General features: G+C 39.0%; 1 protein-coding gene across 1 annotated transcript in view; it reads right to left on the bottom strand.

The window, feature by feature from the left end:
* PTPRD (protein tyrosine phosphatase receptor type D) overlaps positions 1-20202 on the bottom strand; it is a 1393726-nt gene that overhangs the window by 709503 nt on the left and 664021 nt on the right. The gene's annotated exons all lie outside the window — the stretch shown is intronic.

Genomic DNA, 20202 nt, shown 5'->3' on the forward strand with positions numbered 1-20202 from the left:
CCTGAAGTCAGGGAGGGGATGAAACTCCTTAACTAAGTGCCAGGCGGGTAGTTAATCACTTTAACTACAAACAATCATGCTTAAGCTACATAATCTTTACTCCCTGGAATGGAGATAAGAAACGCCCTAACCTTTGTAATAGAAATTGACAGGATTAAAATCAACTGGTATAAATACGGATGTAACAAGACAATAAACAGCAGAACCTCTCTGTAGATCCAGACCAGAACTTGGCTGGAGACCCTGGCTGGAGATCCTGGCTAGGCTGCTAATCAACTGAACACTGTCTCCGTGTCCTTCCATCTTCGCCGACTCTGTCTACGCCTTTGGGAACCCCTGGACCTGCTGGGGTTGGACCCCAGCAGAAGAGGAACATTACATTCAATTTAATGACCATAAATTCAACATCTTAAATGAAATGGATTAATTCTTTTTAAAACACAAAATACCAAGGCTCACTCAAGAGGAAATAACCTGAATAGTCCTATGTGCATTAAATAAATTGAATTAGAAGTTAAAGCCTTTTTAAAAAATATATTTGTATTGATTTCAGAGAGGAAGGGATAGGGAGAGAGAGAGAGAAACATCAGTGATGAAAGAGAGTCATTGATCAGCTGCCTCCTGCATGCCCCACATTGGGGAATCAAGCCAGCAACCTGGGCATATGACCTAACTAGGAATTGAACCTTGACCTCCCTGTTCATGGGTTGACACAACCACTGAGCCACACCAGCCGGGTAGAAGTTAAAGATTTTAAACAAAGAAATCTTCAGCTGTAGATGGTTTGCTTAGTAAATTCAATAAAATATTCAAAACAACAATGAGGTATCATCTCACACCTATCAGAATGGCTATCATCAACAATTCAACAACGACAAGTGCTAGAGAGGATGTGGAGAAAAGGGAACACTCGTGCACTGCTGGTGGGAATGCAGACTGGTGCAGCCACTATGGAAAATAGTATGGAGTTTCCTCAAAAAGTTAAAAATGGAACTCCCATTTGACCCAGTGATCCCACTTCTAGGAATATATCCCAAGAAACCAGAAACACCAATCAGAAAGGATATATGCATCCCTATGTTCATAACAGCACAATTTACCATAGCTAAGATCTGGAAACAGCCTAAGTGCCCATCAGCAGATGAATGGATTAAAAAACTGTGGTACATCCCTAGCTGGTTTGGCTCAGTAGATGGAGCATCAGCCTGCAGACTGGGGGGGTCCCAGGTTCGATTCCGGCCAAGGGCATTTACATTGGTTGCGGGCACATCCCCAGTGGGAGGTGTGCGGGAGGCAGCTGATCGATGTTTCTCTCTCATCAATGTTTCTGACTCTCTATCCCTCTCCCTTCCTCTCTGTGAAAAATCAATAAAATATATTTAAAAAAACCTGTGGTACATCTACACAATGGAATACTATGCTGCTGTAAAAAAGAAGGAATTCTTACCATTTGCAACAGCATGGATGGAACTGGAGAGCATTATGCTAAGTGAAATAAGCCAGTCAGTGAAAGAAAAATACCACATGATCTCACTCATTTATGGATAATAAAGACCATTATAAACTTATGAACAAAAATAGATACAGAGGCAGAGCAGCATCGAACAGACTGTCAAACTACAGCGGGAAGGCTGGGGAGGGTTGGGGGACGGGAGAGGGGGTAAGAGATCAACAGAAGGACTTATATGCATACATATAAGCATAACCAATGGACATAAGGCACTGGGGGGTAGGGGATGCCGGGGAAATGTCAAGGTGGGGGGGAGGGGGAAGGAGACATATGTAATACTCTTTGTAATATTTAAGCAATAAAACAACAACAAAAAGGATAAAATATTTAACTACAACAACAATAAAATTACACATAAATTCTTCCAAAATATTGAAGGGAACACTTCCCAACTCATTTTATGAGGCTAGCATTATGCTGATACCAAAATTAGATAAAAAGCATAACAGGAAAAGAAAATTATAAACCAATATCCCTAATGATCATAAATGCAAAAGTCCTCATCAAAATAATTTCAAATGAAATCCAGCAATGTATAAAAGTGATATTGTGGTAGGCAGTTAGACAGACATGAGCAGAGCAAGGACAATGGGCCGGGCACAGAAGGTCACCAGAGAGGAAAGCCCCATGTACCTAGCAAAGGGCAAAACTGGGAAAATAAGGACCTCACCACCAGGGTGCCCTTTCTCCCCTAGCATATTGCTGGCCATGCAGTTCAGATCCCCTGGTCTTCCATATCACTGGTCACGTGGCCTGGACCTTCTCCTGACCTCTCTGCCCTTGGTATGTTGATAGTCGTGTGGTAGACCCCCTTGGAGGATGAACAAGGTGTTGGCCCTTGCAGGAACACTCCCTTAAGCATTAACCCCTAGGCATAACATCCAGGCCTCAGTTGTGTTTCAGCTACAGGCCCAGAAAAGCATCAAAACCAGACAGGCTATGTCATGGCTGACATTAAACTGCTTTGATTAATGACCCCCCGCTCTGTTGCCGACCTATAAGTGGACACCAGGACCCTGGAAGGACACACCAGGAAAGCTGATGAATATTCCATTGAGATCCTCCCCTGGGACCTCCTCATCCTCATCCCTAAAAATCCTCACGACAGTGCAGGCGGTATAGCTCTCCCTCTGCGCCTTTCCCCTTTCCTTCTCCTTCCCCATAGGCATTTGATCTTTAACTTTCTCTCTTCTAAGCTCCAAGAGCCCTTCTTTGCCTCTGCCACTTGTTTCCTGAGCCCATTTCTTCTACAGTTCACTTTGTCTACCTCTGTGACTTTCTAAATAAACTTTCACTTATAGTTTGAATCTTGGATCTAAATTTTTTCTTAGCCAGAACTTGAGTACTGAAGTTGCTGAACGCAGGTCTGGTCTGACTCTTCCAGTCTCACACCTGGTGCCATTCTCCCTGCCTACAATAGTATATTATGACAAAAGGAGGATTTTTTTCTCCAGAATGCAAGAATGGTTTACATTTGAAAACCAACCAGCAATTGATATTAACATCCATTCATGGTAAAAACAAAACGAACAAACCAAAAAAAAACAAAAACAAAACAAAACAAAACAAAAAAAACACAAACAAACACAAAAAAAACCCTGCCTCAAACAAAGCATAGAAAGAACTATCTTTGTTAATAGATAATATGACCCAAAAAACCTACAACTAACTTCACAATTAATGTTTAAAGACTAAAGACTTTCTTCCTAAGATCAGAAACAAGGCAAGGATATCTGTTCTTATCACTGCTAATCAACATACTAGTAGTCTTACTTTGTGTGGTAATAAAAGGGGAAAAAAGAGGCATCCAGACAGAAATAAATAACATAGTCTTCATTCACAGACAACATGATGGTTTCCATAGAAAAATCTGAAGTAACCTGTATTACTTCAACTAAGTTCATGGTTGCAAAATACAAGGTCAACGTGCAAAAATCAATTGTATTTCTCTTTTTATGATGTCAGTTCTCCCCAATACCATCTATAAAATTATCCACTGCAGCATAATTTTAAAATGTGTCTGTGTATCTGGTCGGAGGCTAGGAACGAGGAGGCCTCCTGGGTCTCTTTGTTGTAAAGAACATGTCTAGCGAAGGCACACAGAGGTTCTGCGGCTCTCCTCTATTTGGTTTCCTGCTATGAACAGTCTTTAAAACTCCCCAAGAGACAACCATGGAACTCCTTAACTATGGAATGGGATAGTATGATTAAAATCAAAGTGTTGAAAATTATTTCCAAACACTAGCTCCTACACTGATTAGAAATTGTTGTTTGCCATGATACTCTTTATAATTCTCTAACGTTAGACGTGAACTTGTAGGAAGCTATTTAACATATAAATAAGTTATATTTTCAGATAAAAATATAAATGAGCCCTAACCGGTTTGGCTTAGTGGATAGAGCGTCGACCTGAGGACTAAAGGGTCCCAGGTTCAATTCCGGTCAAGGGCATGTACCTTGGTTGAGGGCACATCCCCAGTGGGGAGTGTGCAGGAAGCAGCTGATAGATGTTTCTTTCCTCTCCTATCCTCTCTGCAAAAAAACCAATAAAATATATTTTAAAAAATGTAAATGATTTTTAAAAATATATTTTATTGATTTTTTACAGAGAGGAAGGGAGAGGGAGAGAGAGTTAGAAACATCTATGAGAGAGAAACACTGATCAGCTGCCTCCTGCACACCCCCTACTGGGGATGTGCCCGTAACCAAGGTACATGCCCTTGACTAGAATAGAAGCTGGGACCCTTCAGTTTGCAGGCCGACGCTCTATCCACTGAGTAAAACTGGTTAGGGCATAAATGATTTTTGTTTAGAACAAAAGATTATTCCCAAAGATTTCAGTTTAACTGCATCTAGGATGCTAAATATATTTTATTTTAAATTGTTAAAAAAAAAATCATGAACCTATATTAGTGGTGAACCTATGACACGTGTGTCAGAGGTGACACACGAACTCATTTTTTTGGTTGATTTTTCTTTGTTAAATTGCATTTAAATATATAAAATAAATATTAAAAATATAAATCTTTGTTTTACTATGGTTGCAAATATCAACAAATCTCTATATGTGACATGGCACCAGAGTTAAGTTAGGGTTTTTCAAAATGCTGACACGCCGAGCTCAAAAGGTTCGCCATCCCTGACCTATATGATGTGCTACAGTAAGAAAAATACAAAAAATGCTAAGAAGCACTGTGAAGAGTGCCATAATTGTATGTAGAAGGGCATGTCAGCAATGAGTTCCTAAATGTCAAAGTGATTGCTCATTACTTATCCCCTACAGTTTCTCTGTGGCCTCCCACTTTGCTGAAAATAGTATTAAGCAACTTGAATTACTTCACCAACATTTAAAAAATTGGGTGTTTTCACATCAAAATAGAAATTTCTCTCTTTTCTTGGAACATCTGGATATAAGGCAATATTTGGTTTGCAAAAATACGGGGAAACAATTAGATGGATATGAGCAATTGTCGATCCATACACATCAGAGATTTGTTCTCTGATTTGCAGAAACCGGTATTATATTTTCCTGACTCCTGCCATTGTGGCTAAGCACATGGGAAAAATCGTTCATCCTGAAAGGACACGCAGAGCCAGCACTGTAAGAGATTCAGACTGGAGCCTGCAGCCAGAGTTTACAGGGACTGAACCTCATACGCCTGAGCCAGCCTGCAAAGTGTCCACAGGTGAGTACCACAGTTCCTGGCGGAAGCATGTGTAAATCCTCTCTGAAGGAAATGGCTGGAAAACAATTCTCTGTAGGTCTCCCGAGAGGAGCACCAGGAAATGCCTGCACGTGCAGTGGGTTATGGGAGCAGAGGCCCTAATTATGTTACAGACAATTTTTTCAAGGATGTTGGTATAGCAAAAAGCCTTAGGTGATATGAGATGGTGTCTCCCTAAGGATTAATGATGAGGTTTTTATGTCATCCAATACAATAAAGGCAATATCCCCCTCTGGGTTATAGGACAGGCGTGCTTACTCATCATCATAAAAGAATCCAGTTCTCTAAGCTCAAGGTTTCTGTGACATAATCCACTATGTACACAGGTATCACCTGGCCCTCTTCCCGGAGCTCTGTGAGAATCTGGACCTGGGAATTCTGCACAAGAAAATTGACTGATCCTCTGGTTACTGCTATTGCTGTTACCTCAATTGCTGTGAGTATTAAAGTCCTTTGTCTCTGACCCAGGAGTGTTGTATCTTCTGCCAGCACCTATGATCTGTGTCAGGGTAAATTAACAGCTTGCAAGTAGGGTAACATGGCAGACCCTTCATATTTCTAGTCTTTTAAAGGGACAATTGGCTGTTAACTAGTATTAACATTCAAAATGCATTTGCAATTTGGCCCAGGCATTTTACTTCCAGGTGTCTAATTTAGAGCCATATTCTCTTATAAGCATAAAGGCACACTAGGGTATTTATTGCAACATTGTTTGGACTTGAATATACACATAAGATAGGTGCATATTCTAAAAAATAACTATAAAATATTAAATAATTCACAATATAGACAAGTCACAATGTAATAGCTGGCTTGATAAACAAAATCTTATACATTCAGTTAAAAAATTAGCAGTATAAGATAAAGCAAATATGAAATTTTTTTAAACCATGATAAAATAGGTTCGCATTGCCCTAACTGGTTTGGCTCGGTGGATAGAGCATCAGCCTGCAGACTGAAGGGTCCCAGGTTTGATTGCAGTCAAGGGCATGTACCTTGGTTGCGGGTACATCCCCAGTGGGAGGTGTGCAGGAGGCAGCTGATCAATGTTTCTCTCTCATCGATGTTTCTAACTCTCTATCCCTCTCCCTTCCTCTCTGTAAAAAAATCAATAAAATATATTTTTTAAAAAATAAAAATTAAAAAAATAGGTTTGCATTATACAATCAATTACAGCAAAAATACAATCCCAGTTTGTTGCTGTTTTAAAACACAACTTAAATTTTAAATTGTATCACTGGAAATTTAAAAAGTAAAATAGCCCCAGCCAGTTTTACTCAGTAGATAGACTGTCAGCTTGTGGACCAAAGGGTCCTGGGTTTGATTCCGGTCAAAGTCATGTACTAGTACCTTCATTGAAGGCTCCTTCCCAGCCCAGACCCTGGTCAGGGCTCATGTATGAGGCAACCAATCGATGTGTTTCTCTTACATCAATGTTTCTCTCTATCTTTCCCTCTTTCTTCCACTCTCTTTAAAAGATTAATGGAAAAATATCCTTAGGTGAGGATTCACCACCACCAACAACAAAAATAAATGAATGCTTAACTACATTTTTTTGGGAAACCACTCAATAATAAGACTACTGACTTATTTTTGAGGTAGTTCTATCAATGACTAAATGATTCTCCATTTCTCATACGCTGACTAAATTACAGGAGAACCTCTGCATACTTAGGTGGAAAGATTTTCTGGCCATAAATTCGGTGAAAGAAAGCATATTCAAGTGATGCAAACTTGAGTGATCCTTCTGGTATAATACCATGTATATGAAAGCATCCTAGTGGTCAATGGCTTTTATTTATGCGAACTGATTGAATTTTAACAATATTAATATATTTTGGGGAGAATATATGCACCCCTATGTTCATTGCAGCATTATTTAGAATAGCCAAGATCTGGAAGAGTCCAAGGGCCATCAGTAGATGAGCGGATAGAAAAGCTGTGGTACATCTACACAATGGAATACCACTCGGTCATGTAAAAGAAAGAAAGCCTGCTCTTTGTGACAGCATGGAAGGGCCTGGAGAGCATTATGCTAAGAGAAATAAGCCAATCAGAGAAAGACAAATACCATATGATTTCATTATATGTGGAATCTAATGAACAAAACACACTAACAACAAAATAGCAAAAGATTCATAGACACAGAGAATAGAACATCTACCAGAGGGGAGAGGGGTGGAGTGGCTGGTTGCAAAAGGGGGGAGGATTAAGCAAAAAACAACAACACACAAAAAACAAACTCATAAGGGGGTTAATGGGGAGTCAAAAGGGGACATTTGTAATACTTTCAACAATAAAGATAAATAAAAACATAAAAAGATTAAAACAACAATAAAAACTTGCAGACAGACAACAGTAAGGTGATTGCCAGAGGGAAAGTGAGGTGGGGGGAGGTAGAAGAGGGTAAAGGGCAGATAAGTGGTGGTGGAATGAGGCTTGGAGTGGTAAACACACAATACTATATACAGATAGGCATTACAGGATTGTACATCTGAAAGCTATATAACTTTATTAACCAATATCACCCCAAAAAATTCTATAAATAAAAAACAAATAAAGATAGGTGCAAAATAATTCAAAAAGAAAAAAAAAGAAATTTCATTTAGTTCAGTCCTTAGGGATTTCCATTGCAATGTATAGTTTGGCATAGCAACAAAATGAAAACAGTTTTCAATGATTAAAATAAATTAAGTCATTATCCGTTTATCATCTCAAATTCATACTTATCATGATAACTCATCTGCAAATTGTATTTATTTCTCTTCCCCTAAATGTCAGCGTGGTCTCTTGTTTCCTGTTCCTAATTTCTGTTTTTGTCTTATGAATATATTTATTATCAGTATCATCACTATTATTTATTTTAGTTAATATGATTTACATTTATTATAATTATGAATACTTTCAATATAATAAAGTTATTAATGATAAAAATAATTATCATAATTTGTTTATGATGTCCAAATGACTTATATAAACGATTGGTAAGTATTTGGATCATCCACATTATTAAAGAATATATAAATTGCCGAAACCGGTTTGGCTTAGTGGATAGAGCGTCGGCCTGCGGACTGAAGGGTCCCAGGTTCAATTCCGGTCAGGGGCATGTGCCTGGGTTGGGCGCACATCCCCAGTAGGAGATGTGCAGGAGGCGGCTGATCGATGTTTCTCTCTCATCGATGTTTCTAACTCTCTATCTCTCTCCCTTTCTCTCTGTAAAAAATCAATAAAATATATTTAAAAAAAATAAAGAATATATAAATTGATATACTATTTTAAAAATAAATTTGGAAATATTTTGTAAAGTTAATTCTTTGAACATCTTATAAACCATCAACTCTTTTTTTAATTTAATTTTTTATTATTTTTTAAAATTTAGATAAACCAAACTGGCGGCATAGATAAACACTGGAAATTGCTGCCTCCCAAAACAAATTAAAAAATACAACTAAAAGACAAAATAGACATCATCCAGAACCACAGGAAGGATGGCTGAGTGGAAATTCTACAACTAGAAGGAAAGAGAAAAGCACACTGAGACTCAGAGGAGGTTCGGAAGTGCAGAGGAATAGAGGCGCACGTGAAAGGGCTGGCAACTGAGGATGCGGCTGTCTTTTTGAATCGGGAGGGAGTCACAAGCCCCTGACTGCTCTGAACTCCAGTTCTGGGTGAGTCTCTGGGGACCCAGACTCATACGGGGAGAAACTGGACTGTCTGGCAGCGGGCAGAACTCGGAACTTGAGGGCGGCTTTCCCTCAGAGGTGCTTGCAGCGATTACCAGGACACTGAGACTCAGGGCCCCTTAGGGCAGGGCTGAGGATCAGCCATAGCTGCTTGCTCCACCCTGTTGATCCCCTGAGACCCTGCCACACCCAAGCTGCAGCAGAGGCTTTTGTATATGAATTCCCTGGCCCTTTGCAATCTGAAAATTACCTAACAAACTGCAGCTGGGCCAGACAGACCCAGAACTTCCAAGAGAAGGCCCAAGGCCCCACAGCAGCTTGCATTGCTTCACTGCTGGGCCTCATTTGGACACCTCCAAACCCCAAACAAGGAAGGGGAATCTGCAGATCCCTTCGGAGCTCCTGCTGGGTAGCCTCAGGAAGAGGCTAAATTAGCACCTCCTTAGATTCAAGAGCCAGTGTACCCAGTGGTCAGAGTGGGACCATCCAATTACAACTCCTCAGATCCATGAAGGACATACTCAGGGTGCAGACTCAGTGATCACCAAAGCCCCACTGAAGCAAGTCTTGCCTCATAAGGGTGTCTTCAGCACAGTTCTCCCACTGTAGACATAGCTGACTCTCACAATCAATTGGTCTGGAGGTCAATTTCTCTCAGTGATACCTACAACAATCAAGGCTTAACTACAACAAGACTGTGCACAAAGCCCACAAAGGGGTGCACCAAGAGTGTCCACCTCAGGTAATTGGGGAGGCTGAGCCACTGGGCCCTATAGGACACCTAGCACACAAAGCCACTCTACCAACACAGGGAAGCATAAAAAATGCAGAGACAAAGAAACAGGTCACAAATGACAGAAATGGAGGAAAGCAAACGACTGGATATAGAGTTCAAGGCCACGTTTATAAGGTTTTTCAAGAACTTTCTAGAAACCACCAATAAATTTAGTAAGACCCTCAAAAAGTCTGGTGAGACTGCTGATAAATGTAGTGAGACCCTCAAGAAATCTAGTGAGACCCTCGAGGCTATGAAAAAGGACCAACTAGAAATTAAGCATACACTGACTGAAATAAAGGATATTATGCAGAGTTCCAACAGCAGACTAGAGGATCACAAGAATCAAGTCAAAGATTTGAAATACGAAGAAGCAAAAAACACCCAACCGGAAAAGCAAAATGAAAAAAGAATCCAAAAATATGAAGATAGTGTAAGGAGCCTCTGGGACAGCTTCAAGCGTACCAACATCCGAATTATAGGGGTGCCAGAAGAAGAGAGAGAGCAAGATATTGAAAACCTATTTGAGGAAATAATGACAGAAAACTTCCCCTACCTGGTCAAAGAAATAGACTTACAAGTCCAGGAAGCGCAGAGAACCCCAAACGAAAGGAATCCAAAGACCACACCAAGACACATCATAATTAAAATGCCAAGAGCAAAAGACAAAGAGAGAATCTTAAAAGCAGCAAGAGAAAGAAAGTCAGTTACCTACAAGGGCGTACCCATACGACTGTCAGCTGATTTCTCAACAGAAACTTTGCAGGCCAGAAGGGAGTGGCAAGAAATATTCAAAGTGATGAATGCCAAGAACCTACAACGAAGATTACTTTATCCAGCAAAGCTATCATTCAGAATTGAAGGTCAGATAAAGAGCTTCACATATAAGGAAAAGCTAAAGGAGTTCATCACCACCAAACCAAGAGTATATGAAATGCTGAAAGGTATCCTTTAAGAAGAGGAGGAAGAAGAAAAAGGTAAAGATACAAATTATGAACAACAAATACATATCTATCAATAAGTGAATCTAAAAATCAAGTGAATAAATAATCTGATGAACAGAATAAACTGGTGATTATAATAGAATCAGGGGCATAGAAAAAATAATTAAATTCTTTATTGTTTAAAATATTACATATGTCTCCTTTTCCCCCTATTGACCCCCCCCACATGCCCTCACACCCACCATCTGTGTCCATTGGTTATGCTCATATGCATACAAGTCCTTTGTTTGATCTCTGACATACTCCCCTCCCCTGCCTTCCCTCTTAATAAATCACCAACTCTTATATCTAAGGGAGGCTCTTACACATTTTCACCAGAAAAAAAAATACACAGACATGTTCATAGTGTTATTGTCCAGGTTATTAAATTGCTGAAAACAACTGAGATGTCCATAGCCCAAATGATGGTTACATTCATTGTAAGATGGTCATCACACAGAGAATTTATGAAATAGCAAAAAACAGCATAGTGTGGTTTTATGTTAACTGAGAAGTAATACAGAGTCTGATAATATTTTAGCAAAAGTTTATAAAACAATAAAATTGTGTGTGTGTGTATATATATATAAACACGTGATAAAACTTTATAAAAGCCAATACAATGATAAACACAAAGCAGTCCATGGACATATTTGTTGGGCACAAGTGATGAGAGAGGTAAGGAACAGCATCCACGTAAATGAAAGCATATTGGAGATACTTTAGTTCTTTAATTAGGTGCTTGTCCATGATTATTCATTTTCTTATTTGCTACATAATTTATAAATACATAAGCAAGAGTATGTATATTATCTCCATATGTATCAAAATGTTATACACCTAAGTGAAAGTACCTTGCATATCACTAATCATATTTCCATTGAATAAATATTTATGGGGTGCATCTGTCTTAGTTTTTAGAAGTTCTGTTGCAAAGAGACCCTAACTTCTGATTAGTTGGGCCTTGTGATTTGGAGGTAACTAACATAATCTGTGTCAAAGCCCACGTGACCGTATGCAAAGCAGGATGGCAACGTGTTCTTGAGGACCTTTCAAGCCAGGCAGACATTCGCTTACAGGATCCCTTTCCACAGCTGTGAATTATGGTTTTAAGAATAGAACTATTCCACACCAGGAATCAGCATAGGTGCTACTGGAAGTTTCATGCTGGGTAATGGAAGTGAGGATTATTTTTTTATGGCCTATGGTTTTTATTAATAGAATTAACCAGATACCAATTATCACCTCATTGAAAGGATGTCACTATGACATCTACAGCTGAGATCAACCTCATTGCTTTTGCAATGCAAATTAATTAGAGTTGGAGGGAGCTATACTAAAGGGTTAGGATGCACTGCACACTTGAAAACATATTTTAGGCAAGTTGGAAAAATGCACTCCGCTTAGCATATAATGTTAATATGCAATGATCTCGTTTATATACAAGTGCTTTAAAGAAATACTTTTAAAACATTCAAAGAGCCAAAAAAGTATCCTCTATTTGTGATGACTGCAATTGAAGGGCCATAGAAATTTAGCAAGTATATTATTTATTTTTAACTGGCAAGTGGGCTTTACAGAATGGGTTATCTTTACTTTAAAGTGTGTATTCCTGGGTGGTGAATAAAGAGAGATCATTGGCTTCTTATCATAGCTCAGAAGCATATCAGATAAATGTGCCCACCAGCCTATTTGGACACAGCAGTAGGTATTACCATCTGCTCCTGAATACGCCTGCAACCGTGTAACTCTTCCATTTTGGCACCAAATTCATGGGGAAGAGCATGATGTCCTAAGATACACTGATGTCTGAAAAGAGCCTTGAAAATGTATCCCTAGTGACACAGTGATTCAATAGCTGGGTTTACATGAACCACTACTGTTTCTTTGGGGAACATCAACCCCACAATTCCTCTTCTATGCTGGGACAGGATGACATGACCCAGAAAATTTAGCGTTCTATTGAAATAAGCAGGTAAATAGGACATTGTTCAGGAAGATAACCATTACATTTTGTTTGTAGCCAACAAAACAAACCTTTGACAACAAAAATGAGTACTATTTGTATCTTCACACGTAAGGTGAAAAGTCCTGGGAAAATAGCCACATTCTGAAGGGAATGTTCCTGCCCTGCTTCCCGGGATGCTTCTGGCTAGATCCATTCCCTCTTTCAACATTATGTATTGACTGTCATAGATAGAAGAATCTGTACTGAACTCACGGTGATATAATGTATAGTTCCTAATCTTAAGGAGTTGCGGATTTCATATTATATTACTAACATTGATTTCCAAATTCTCATTTGCACTGTGTCTATAATCATGCATAGTGATTTGATTGCTTAAGAATTTACAATGCATTAATTTGATTTCACATGTGGACTCCTTGATATAGAAGACTATTTAAATAGTCTTAAATATTTTAAAATAGTAGCTGGGTATTGAAAAAGAAGGAGGGAAAATTTTAAAATCATGGAGTACACAGGAAGTTAACAAGAAATTTGAATCCATTGACCGCCATAAATGAAGAGAGACAGAGTAGCGAGAGAACAGAGCTTCAACAAATGAACAATAACGACGTTCAGCAAATAAACAACTGGCATTGCAGAAATCATGCAGTATCTTTCAGAAAGACTCTAACTTAAAAAAATGGTTGAGAATTCAATTGATGGGTGAAACTTAGGATATTAGGTAGATATTCGTTTCTCATTTTCAAGAAGACAGAACATTATTTACAGAGAGACAAGGCTCTTGAATGAGCAGAAGAATTTTTCTGGCAGCTCTATAAACACACACCTGCACAGATATGATTCGCACCTCCCATAAAATCAAGAATGGTATGAAAGAGGATTCTGAAGATATTCTTGATGCATTAATGAGGTAGCAAAGCAGGAAGTGATGATAAAATCAAAGTGTCTGCACAAGATTGTCATGGTTGGCATTTGCAAAATAGAGAAACTAATAAGAGAATTATCTTTTGTAGTACCTGATTTAAAAAAAAACCTGAAGCATTTAAAACCATGTGATTATCCACAAAAAACTTGAGAAGCTAAAAACTTGAGATGACATGTGTCTGTCACTTAGGCATGCTATCCCACTCAGTTATTTGTAAACATATAATTAACCCAAGTGTGCAGTGAGGATATTTTCACCTTAAATTTTTAAAGTGGGAGGAAGTTATTCCTTTGAATGTACATATAACAAATTTTGTTTCAACTATTCCAGAATTCTGGAATTACTAACGATTTCAATTTTTTTTTAACATCCACTATCCTAAGTAATCGATGAATTAAATATTGACACTCCCTGATATGCCAGCAAGATTTAAGGTGATACTTGCATGGTATATAAAAACAAAAAATAGGGAAGGTGGGCTGGGTGGGTGAGTGGGAAGAGGTCAACCAGAGGACTTACATGTATACATATATGTATAGCCTATGAACACAGACAATAGTGTGGTGAAAGCCTGGGGTGGGAGGAGAGGTGAGCTAGAAGGGGTCAATGGGAGAAAAAAAGGGACATATGTAATACTTTCAACAATAAAGATACAAAAATAAAATAAAATAAAATAAAATACAATAAAATAAAGCCCTATCCAGGTTGGCTCAGTGGAGAGAGCATTGGCCCGAGGACAGAAGGGTCCTGGATTTGATTCTGATCAAGGGTGCATACCTCGGTTGCAGGCTCGATCTCTCTGGTCCAGGAGGCAACCAATTGCTGTGTCTCTCTCACATAGATGTTTCTCTGTTTCTCCCCTCACTTCCACTCTATCTAAAAACCAATGGAAAAATATTCTCAGCTGAGGATTAACAAAAAATAAAAACAAAACTATAACCCTTTGGGGTTGGTTTGATTTATTGCTTATCATAAATGATAAAAAATTAACCATCTATCAAGACAAAAATTTCACTAGTCAGTGTTTTAAAGGGAAGTATATAGGATCTTCTTTTAAATTTAAATATTTGTCTGGACTTATAAGATTAATAATGATCACAGCTAGACTTCTTATTGCACATACCTAGGTTATAGCTGCTACTCTATTTTTAATGTATTTTATTTTATGAGAGTCATGATAAGAGTATTTCCCCATCACCCAGATAAGAAGCAACAAAGAAGTCGTCACGATGTGCCTCTATTTTCTTTTCAATGTGCCAGTCTATGTCCACCACAGGTAGTGCCTGGGTAGGGACAATGATCTAAGCAGAAGGAAATGGCCCATGTGAACCACTGGACCAAAATCATGCTGCTGGAGACATGGCTTCTTCCAAGCCATTCAAAGGTAACTGCCAGCAAAGGGGTGGCTGTCAGCCATTCGGCACTCGCCAGTATGTAGGCCAGATCTGCTTCAAGGGCCAATCACCATCAATCAGCAAGATAACAAGTCATCCTCTCATTGATCTGAGCTGAAATATTCGCTTTCCCATCATGGTTATTCATTACATAGAAAATTTAGCCCATGTGGAAAACATTTCCTTAAAATAAGACTTCAATAGTTTTATGATGTGTATATATATGGACATTACTCATCATAAGTGATTTTGAACCCACTGAATAAATTAATAGTTTTGATAAATTAAGGTGGCGATCTTCTGTTTTGGGAACAGCACTCTGACAAAAGATAAGAATAACACAAACCAAAACAAAATAACAAGAAAAACAAAAAACAAAACAAAACACCAAAAACACACACTAAAAAACTACAAAAACAAAGTTTGTGAATTGCTAAAATTTGTATTTGGTGGGGTAGGGTAATTTTAGAAAAATTAATCAATATTATTATTATTTTTTAAATATATTTTATTGATTTTTTACAGAGATCAGCTGCCTCCTGCACACCCCCCCCCCCCCCGACTGGGAACGTGCCCACAACCAAGGTACATGCCCTTGACCGGAATCGAACCTGGGACCTCTCAGTCCACAGGCTGACGCTCTATCCACTGAGCCAAACCAGTCAGGGCAATCAATATTATTTTGTAATGGTTTACTTTCAGACACATTTTAGAGAAAGGGGGACTTAAGAGAAGTCTTTTAGTCAGTTACTTTTGCTCAGGATGAGTGTTTTGTTCCTTTCGCTGTGCCAACTTCATGGACAGTATAATAATACTTTATAAATTGTCTCAAAGCAATGTTTTAAAAACATATATCCATGTGCATAGTTTAAAAAAATATATATCCATGGGCATAAAAAAGGGGTTCTGTGGCCCTAGCTGGTTTGGCTCAGTGGATAGAGCACTGTGGACTTAGGGTCCAGGGTTCGATTCTGGTCAAGGGCACATGCCTGGATTGCAGGCTTAACCCCAGTAGGGGGCGTGCAGGAGGCAGCCAACCAATGATTCTCTCTCATCATTGATGTTCTATCTTTCTCCCTCTCTCTGCCTCTTTGAAATCAATAAAAATATATTTTTCTAAAAAAGGGGGTATTGGGTGGAAAGTTGTTGGGGTCCAGCCCCAGCAGGTCCAGGGGTTCCCAAAGGTGTGGAAAGAGTCGGTGAAGGAATGACACAGAGACAGCTTTCAGTTGATCAGCAGCCTAGCCAGGTTCTCTAGCCAGGTTCTAGCCAGGATCTCCAGCCAGGTTCTCTCTTTATTCTCCTGTTACATCTGTATTTATACTAGTTGATTTTAATCCTATCCATTCTATTTCAAAGGTTAGGGCGTTTCTTATCTCCATTCCAAGGTTACTCTATTGTTCTATTAAGCTACAAGGGAGTAACTGAAGGAGATTATCCTAAGTAAAGATTATGTAGCTTAAGCGTGATTGTTCCTAGTTAAAGTGATTAATTACCCGCCTAGCACTTAGTTAAGGGGTTTTATTCCCTCCCTAACTACAGGGAAAAATCCTCACCTGGGGAAACAACCTTTCTCGGGGAGGTGGTCCTGTTTAAAACACATAGCGTTAAGAGGGGGAGCAAACATATGCCATATACGCCAGGTCCCTTGAAACATAAGCTGTGCAGGTGTTTCTTCCCTGCAGCGACTGTGCCAAGCAGCAAGGATGGACCGGCTTCCGGCAGAAGGTAACCTCACAAAGTGATCTAATCATAAATTCCAAACTGGATAGGTCATGAGGGACAGTCACTCTCTTAAGCTATAACTTCTTTTAGTGGAAGATTCGAAGCTAGCCCTGTTCATTGTTCCTTTGCATCTAGTTTAACACACCTTTGATATTTTTATTTAATCTTCACCCAAAGCTGTTTTCTTTGTTTGTTTTTTTTTAATATATTTTTATTGATTTCAGAGAGGAAGGAAGAGGGAGAGAGACATAGAAACATCAATAAGAGAATCGTTGACTGGCTGCCTCCTGCACACCCCCTACAGGTGGCCGAGCCCACAATGCACGCATGTGCCCTTGACCGGAATTGAACCTGGGGCCCTTTAGTCTGCAGGCCGACGCTCTATCTACTGAGCTATACCAACTAGGGCAAATGTCTTTTTATTGATTTTAGAGAGAGGAAGGGAAAGAGAGAGAGAGGAAGAGAAAAATAGAAGTGAGGGAGAAACACTGATCGGTGCCTCTGTGTGCGCCTGACTGGGAATTGAACCTGCAACCTGGTTACGTGGCCTAATTGACTGGAAATCAACCCCGCAACATTTTGGTGTAGAGGACATTCCACCCAACTGAAATGCCAGTGCTAAAATGCCAGAAGCAATACTCTGGAAGGGGGTATTCGCCCTCAAGGGAACACATACTTTTGTTAACTATCCTGTAATCCAGCAGTTCTCAACCTGTGGGTCGCCAACCTGTGGGTCGCGTCCCCTTTGGGGGTCGAACGACCCTTTCACAGGGGTTGCCTAAGACCATTGGAAAACACATACATAATTATATATTGTCTTTGTGATTAATCACTATGCTTTAATTATATTCAATTTGTAACAATGAAAATACATCCTGCATATCAGATATTTACATTACGATTCATAACAGTAGCAAAATTACAATTATGAAGTAGCAATGAAAATAATTTTATGGTTGGGGGTCACCACAACATGAGGAACTATATTAAAGGGTCGAGGCATTAGGAAGGGTGAGAATCACTGCTGTAATCCAATTTGCTTTCTCCAATCTTCCTTACATGCATTCCTTAATTTCCAATGCATAAATGAAGCTGCAAAACTGTTATTTTGGGGAGTATTTGAGATCTTGCTCCCTAGCATATGTCATTAGTTTGGCTCAAATAAACTTTTACAAAAATTCTCAATACATTTGGACAGTGTTATGTTGACAATCCATCAGGCCTCAGCTTGAGTTAGAATGGAAAAATTTTTTTTTTTTTTTTAACTATATCTTACAGAGAGGAAGGGAGAGGGATAGTTAGAAACATTGATCAGCTGCCTCCTGCACACTCCCTACTGAGGATGTGCCCGCAACCCAGGTACATGCCCTTGACCAGAATCGAACCTGGGACTCTTCAGTCTGCAGGCCGAAACTCTATCCACTGAGCCAAACCAGTTAGGACAGAATGGAAAAATCTTGGCAAATAATACTGGATTAAAAGAAAATGTGAAATAAATAAATATGTGATAAACCTATAAATTAAATGAAGATGTATTGTTTTAAAGAAAATAATTGCCTAGCTAATGTGGCTCAGAAGTGGAGCATCAACCTATGAACCAGGAGGTCATGGATTGATTCTGAACAGGGCACAGGCCTGGGTTTCTGGCTCTATCTCCACTACGAGGCAGCTGGTCAATGATTCTCTATCATCATTGATGTGTCCATCTCTCTTTCCCTTCCCCTCTGAAATCAATAAAAATATATTTAAGAAAAAGAAAGAACTGCCCCAAGTAACTCTTGGATTAAATTTCATAAGAATAATATGAAAACAAAAAAACAAACAAAAAATTTTTTGCTCATTTGTTAAAGAGAAATTATCTTTTTTCCCTTTTTTCTTTTTTTTTTAAAGTTTTTTTTTTTCTACTTTTTAGCTACTACCTTGGTGAGGGGTGGGACTCTGGGGAAAAAAACTTGGTAACACTTAAATGATTTTTTAAACATATTGTTGAAAATATTGCATATGTCCCTTTTTTGCTCCCATTGACGCCTTCTAGCCCACCCTCACCCTTTGCCCAGGTCTTCACCACCCCATTGTCTGTGTTCATAGGTTATGTATATCTGCTTACAAGTTATTTGATTGACCTTGTCCCACCCTCTCACCCTCCCTTATCTTCTTCCCTCTGAGGATTATCTTCTTTGGCACACCCTCTCCACTCCCATTGATAAACAAACAAACAACACATTTTCATTTTTGCAAGCACTGAATTTTGCATTTGAAGATGAAGCAGTTCTTCAAAACAAAATGTCACTCTAAATCAATTTTGATAGTTCAAAAGGAACTTTGAGCATTATATAGAGCAGGGTTTAGCAAATTATTTTGTAAAGGGCTAAACAACACACAATTTGATTCTTGCCTGGCCGACATGAGTGGTTGAGTGTTGACCTGTGAACCAGGAGGTCACTGCTCGATTCCCAGTCAGGGCACATGCCCAGATTGTGGACTCGATCCCCAGTGTGGGGCATGCAGGAGGCAGCTGGTCAATGATTCTCTCTCATCATTGATGTTTTTATCTCTCTCTCCTTCTCTCTTCCTCTCTGATATCAATAAAAATATATACTTTAAAACAACACACAATTTAAGCTTTGTGGGTAAAAGGAAGCAGAATTTGCCACCCCAAAACATGCTCTTTTGACATAAGGAATATTTTAGGAAACTGCAGACATAGGAGAATCTTTGAAAACCAACATTACACAGTCAACGTGGCTCAGTGGTTGAGCATCGACTTATGAACCAGGAGATCATGTTTGATGGTTCAATTCTCAGTCAAGGGCACATGCCTGGGTTGCAGTCTCAGTCCCTAGTAGGGGGTGTGCAGGAGGCAGCTGATCAATGATTTTCTCTCATTATTGCTGTTTCTCTCTCTTTCTCCCCCTCTCCCTTTCTCTCTGAAATCAATAAAAAAAAAAAAAAAAGAAAAAAAGAAAATCAAATTATGGCCGTAACCGGTTTGGCTTGGTGGATAGAGCATCGGCCTGTGGACTGGAAGGTCCCAGGTTCGATTCAGGTCAAGGGCATGTACCTTGGTTGTGGGCACATCCCCAGTGGGGGGTGTGCAGGAGGCAGCTAATAGATGTTTCTCTCTCATCGATGTTTCTAACTCTCTATCCCTCTCCCTTCCTCTCTGTAAAAAATCAATAAAATATATTTTTTTAAAAATTATGTTTTTGTAAGAGACATTTATATTTATAAAGAAAATCTCCATTTGTAAGGATGTCTTTCTATCCATTGTTTTGGTACATCTAAGTTAATACATCTTTGTTGTTTTATTTTATTAAATCTTTATTGCTGAAAGTATTACAGAGTCCCTTTTCCCCTCATTGAACCCTTCCAGCCTGCCCCCATCCACTGCCCCAGGTCTTCACCATCCTATTGTCTGTATCCATGGATTAACACACCTTTGAAATGCCTCTTTTTTATTTTTTTTAATTTTTTTTTAAAAATATATTTTATTGATTTTTATTTTTTACAGAG

Source organism: Myotis myotis, unplaced genomic scaffold, assembly GCF_014108235.1.
Source record: "Myotis myotis isolate mMyoMyo1 unplaced genomic scaffold, mMyoMyo1.p scaffold_m19_p_12, whole genome shotgun sequence".
NCBI lineage: Eukaryota > Metazoa > Chordata > Mammalia > Chiroptera > Vespertilionidae > Myotis > Myotis myotis.